Genomic DNA, 6000 nt, shown 5'->3' on the forward strand with positions numbered 1-6000 from the left:
ATGAGCCAAAAAACAAAGACATAAAAATATGCATTTTGTCAGTTACCACCGTTACCATAGTTACCGTCAGTTGACCTCCACCTCAATGTTAAACTATGGCTCTTTAGAATGTTGTGATGTTACGTGAACGCTACCTATTACACAACTCCTCCACCTGAGGGATGTGACTTCTTTTATTACCCTCTGGTGGCGCTTTCTTGAGTCATGGTTCACAGATAATCTGGTATAATGGGCCTCTGGGACATAACACTCATGCCCCTCACATTGTGAATATAAGAGGAAATAGTTTATTGTAACTCCCTCCAGGACCCACAGAACCTCAGACCTCTATTTAATACATTTTAGACAAATGTTTGTAAAAAAGTGCATGCTGGGAGTTGTCAGGTGACTCCGTCTTGCCCCTCGTCGTCAGTGCAGTTTGGAAATCTTCTAGTTTCCATTGAAAGGATTTACAATGTTTGGCCTTTTTGTGATTTCTGTTCTCACTCCTCACGTCTGTAACGAGCGATCATTTGGTTTTGAGACGTTTATTTGTGTTGCAGTCGCGAGAGGAACTTCATTAACAGAACGCACATTTTAATATTGTTTAGTCATTTTACAAAAGTTCCTTCAAGTTTTAAATGAAAAGATGAAAGTGTTGAGTCTCTGAGACGTGAGCTTGAATTCGGCAGAAACAAAATGAAGCAGCTTTTGTCCTCGAGTCGTAGCTTATACTGTTTTAGTTCAAGCCAAGGGCTCATTGTTTTGCTCATCACCTCCACTATTGCATTGAATATGACAGTTTTTTTTTTCTGGGGGCCGGTCTTGACCCAAAAGTCCCGGGCCGACTTTTTCTGCCAGTCCAGCCCTGACCGTGGCCCACAGGGGGCGCCACCGGGGCCACAGACACTGAAAGCAGCCCGGTGAGGCCCACAGGGGGCGCCACTGGGGCCCACAGAGGGCGCCACCGGGGCCACAGACACTGACAGCAGCCCGGTGAGGCCCACAGGGGGCGCCATCGGGGCCATGGACACTGAGAGCAGCCCGGTGAGGCCCACAGGGGGCGCCATCGGGGCCACAGACACTGAGAGCAGCCCGGTGAGGCCCACAGGGGGCGCCATCGGGGCCATGGACACTGAGAGCAGCCCGGTGAGGCCCACAGGGGGCGCCATCGGTGCCACAGACACTGAGAGCAGCCCGGTGAGGCCCACAGGGGGCGCCATCGGGGCCATGGACACTGAGAGCAGCCCGGTGAGGCCCACAGGGGGCGCCATCGGGGCCACAGACACTGAGAGCAGCCCGGTGAGGCCCACAGGGGGCGCTATCGGGGCCATGGACACTGAGAGCAGCCCGGTGAGGCCCACAGGGGGCGCTATCGGGGCCATGGACACTGAGAGCAGCCCGGTGAGGCCCACAGGGGGCGCCATCGGGGCCATGGACACTGAGAGCAGCCCGGTGAGGCCCACAGGGGGCGCCACCAGGAACACGGACACCGACAGCAGCCCGGTGAGGCCCACAAGGGGGACCTCGCGGGAGGCTCAGACATCAGGGCTGGTGATATGTTTGTTTTGGTGCTGGGACTTCATTAAAGTGTTTGAGTTCTCGGCTGCGTCGTTTATGACCCTTTAACCCTCGTCGTGTGTGTGATCTGTGAAGCACAGCTCAGATCATCACCTCAGGTTAAGCATCTTTTATTTTTTAGGTACATTTTTGATGCTTCTTTGTAAACTCCTCGATTTGAGCTGATGTTCAGATTTTTTATCACATTAAAACATGTGAGGATTAAACACCTCGGAGCCGCATTAGCCGGTTCTAACGCCCGACACAGTGTTGTTCCTCCTGCATTATAACGTCTAACGCGGCTCCTCGTTGTTTAATCCGCTTATACCAGGGTCCCACAAACCTAACATTTATAATAAATGTGTTTTTCATTGACTAAACTCACTAAATCTGCCAGACTACGGGACTATTGTGTGTGGGTTATTAGCCGGTCACTGAAGGCTGGTCTCAGAGCGAGTCATTCTCCGCAGCTATTACGAGGATCTCAGTCAGGCTCAACGACACAACATCAGCACAGAATCACAACACAACAGGACTAACCCGGAAACACTTTTCCCTGGAAGGAAACACCGATATGCGGCACTTGTGGGCACGAGTTATTTACCTTTTACAACGTTTAACCTGAAGCTAAAGCTAGCTAGCTCAACCAGCTCAACTGTTTATGGAAACAGCTGCGGTGGAGTCGCTCACACCTGGGCCCAACTGAAACTTTTATGTTTGACTTTACTAATCCAGACAAATATGCTTCAATGCAGGATCATTTTATGTACGCCTGAAAATGATGAATAGCCTTAACCGTTTCCAATAGAAATGTAAAGCTCATATGTTAAGGGTCACAATTGGTGCATTGACCGCAGCGAGTTTGTCCCCCATTTGTTCTGCGCCAAAATTTGAAATTGCAATCAGCCGCAACGATCGCAAAGTAGACTTTTAAGAAATTGCAGTCACGGTCACAATAGACGGGCTGCGACTGGATGCGGTTGATTTTGGATAGTGTTCAAATGCGAGCGGTGCAAAGAAGAAAGCGAATGGTGAGAGGCTGGTGTGCGAGTGTTTCACGGGCCACAGACACTGAATGCGGACAGTGGTGCGGACTAGAAAAACGTATTTTCGGGCTCGGACGGATCAGCGCATTTACAAATGAAACTGGTGTAAAATTAAAATGGGCCTGTTAAGTTGAGCGACTTAGCGTTCGTTTTTGTGGAAAAAAAATCAATAAATAAACTGGGCCCGCGGTGCACGGTGTGGGCCGCCCCACACATGGCTGGAGGCATTAGCGCATCACGGCTTTTATGCACCAAGCTCAGCAAGACCCTGAGCTCAGGCCCTGCTCCGGGGAAGTGACCAGCTTCTGTCTGACGTATTCCTGACAGAGCGCCTTCGAGGGAACAAGTTATGACGAATAAAGGACAGACGTCCACAATCAATAATTAGCACTTTTTAATAATAAAAAAAAAACAATTATCATTATCGCAAATAAATAGCCTACTCTTGGCTTTAAAGAAATAGCCTATCGATACTGCCTGTGATTTGATTGAAAAAAATAATTAACAACTCGGTGCCCTCCACGCGCTCATCCAGCGTCTCCACGCGCTGGTCCAAGGAGCGTCACCTGCTGCAGGACGCAGCGCACAGGCCACGGTCAAATCGGGGATGGAAACTAGCAGGAAACAGCTCAGCAGCTGTTTGTCAGAGGACTATGAGGTTTTTATCATGGACTCTTCAAAAGCAGAGGATTTTGATCCAGTAGGAAAACACGCGCGCACTTTGGAGACGCGCGGAGAAGAGCGGCAGGTGAACAGTGAACATACGGCTCGTGCCTCCTCATGTAGCCATCATCAACTCGCCGTCCCTGCGGATTCGTAAGGATTAAGGACTTTAAAAGGACGTGGGACAGACTCGTGGAGCCTTTTTCATTTGTAGAGCCTTTTGTTTGGACAGCGGTTGTGAACTGCAGGTCGAGCCAAAGGAAACAAGGTCACAGGTAACGTGCACTTCCTTTATAAAAGCATACACCATTAAAACAACACAATTATTATTCTACCTTTGTAAATGAGCCAGATGTACATTTTTGTAAACGTTTAGAACACCACATTGGTTCACAAACTGCATTATGTTGAAGGTTTGCACCTGCTTCTCCCACGTATTCATTTCTTACGCAGTTTTACTTCACACAGTCGAGATAAATGCGACATTTCCCTGCCTCAGATTTTGCGCACTGCCTTCGTTTGCATATTCACGAGGACCGGTGCGCGAAGTTTGCTCCGCGCTCTAGACCAAACGGGGGAAGAGGAAACAGTGTCTAGCCATAAATCTACAGCAGAAACCGCACGAGACTGAAAGTGGCGCTGACCAGTGTCTCACCAGTGTCTCACCAGTGTCTCACCAGTGTCTCACCAGTGTCTCACCAGTGTCTCACCAGTGTCTCACCAGTGTCTCTCCAGTGTCTCTCCAGTGTCTCACCAGTATCTCACCAGTATCTCACCAGTATCTCACCAGTGTCTCACCAGTGTCTCACCAGTGTCTCACCAGTGTCTCACCAGTATCTCACCAGTGTCTCACCAGTGTCTCTCCAGTGTCTCTCCAGTGTCTCACCAGTATCTCACCAGTATCTCTCCAGTGTCTCACCAGTGTCTCACCAGTGTCTCTCCAGTGTCTCTCCAGTGTCTCACCAGTGTCTCACCAGTGTCTCTCCAGTGTCTCTCCAGTGTCTCTCCAGTGTCTCTCCAGTATCTCACCAGTGTCTCACCAGTGTCTCACCAGTGTCTCACCAGTGTCTCTCCAGTGTCTCACCAGTGTCTCACCAGTGTCTCACCAGTGTCTCACCAGTGTCTCTCCAGTGTCTCTCCAGTGTCTCACCAGTGTCTCACCAGTGTCTCACCAGTGTCTCACCAGTATCTCACCAGTGTCTCACCAGTATCTCACCAGTGTCTCACCAGTGTCTCTCCAGTATCTCACCAGTGTCTCACCAGTGTCTCACCAGTGTCTCACCAGTGTCTCACCAGTGTCTCTCCAGTGTCTCTCCAGTGTCTCTCCAGTGTCTCACCAGTGTCTCACCAGTGTCTCACCAGTGTCTCACCAGTGTCTCTCCAGTGTCTCACCAGTGTCTCACCAGTGTCTCTCCAGTGTCTCACCAGTGTCTCACCAGTGTCTCACCAGTATCTCACCATCTGCACGACTGAGACGATTTATCTCTCACCATTCTCACGACCGTGGCGGCCTGCTGCGGCTTTATTCAGTCGCAATCGACCGCCACTGAATTTTGTGCATGCATGACATTCAGCTGCGCCACATACGCCAACTGCGATTAACACCTTTTCATGCGGTCAATAGCGGTCGCTCGTGCAGACGCTCGTGCGCCAAAAGAGAGTGTTTGCACGGCCTTCATATTTTGAGGCCGCGAATGATCGCATAGTGCCCGTACGCCAATTGTGACAGGCCCTTTATTAACAGTAGCTAACCTAGCTGCTCACTCTCCTCTACAAACATTTAGCAAACACTAAATCCATCTCATACGTTCCTGTCAGTCACTAATTACGCCTTTATCTGACTCAGCTGTGTCACGCGTTGCTATGGCGACGCCACAGCGGAGTGACATCCCAGTGATTTAACTACCGGACTACGTGTGCGGTTACACCAAAATAATGCACCAGCCAATCAGAGTCCAGTATTCACCCAGACCATGGTGTAAATATAATTAATTCATCAGAATCAATCCTGGCCTGGGGGGAACCTATTGTATGTGTTTTTACCCGGATCAGACCTGCACAGACACGAGGAGAACATCTGCAAATATCTGAATCTCACACTTCCCGGAGCCTGTGTTTGGGAGCGTTTCCACGGCGACGGGAGCGCGGGTCACATGACACCTCGGTGACGATTCTGGTGGAAACGTGCTAAAGGTAACATGATGGTCTCTGCTCTGGACATGATGGTCTCTGCTCTGCTCTGGACATGATGATCTCTGCTCTGGACATGATGGTCTCTGCTCTGCTCTGGACATGATGGTCTCTGCTCTGGTCATGATGATCTCTGCTCTGGACATGATGATCTCTGCTCTGGACATGATGGTCTCTGCTCTGGACATGATGGTCTCTGCTCTGGACATGATGGTCTCTGCTCTGGACATGATGGTCTCTGCTCTGGACATGATGATCTCTGCTCTGCTCTGGACATGATGATCTCTGCTCTGGACATGATGATCTCTGCTCTGCTCTGGACATGATGGTCTCTGCTCTGGTCATGATGATCTCTGCTCTGGACATGATGATCTCTGCTCTGGACATGATGGTCTCTGCTCTGGACATGATGGTCTCTGCTCTGGACATGATGATCTCTGCTCTGGACATGATGGTCTCTGCTCTGGACATGATGGTCTCTGCTCTGGACATGATGATCTCTGCTCTGGACATGATGATCTCTGCTCTGGACATGATGGTCTCTGCTCTGGACATGATGGTC

This window comes from Gobius niger (assembly GCF_951799975.1).
Source record: "Gobius niger genome assembly, chromosome: 3".
In the NCBI taxonomy this organism is placed as follows: domain Eukaryota; kingdom Metazoa; phylum Chordata; class Actinopteri; order Gobiiformes; family Gobiidae; genus Gobius; species Gobius niger.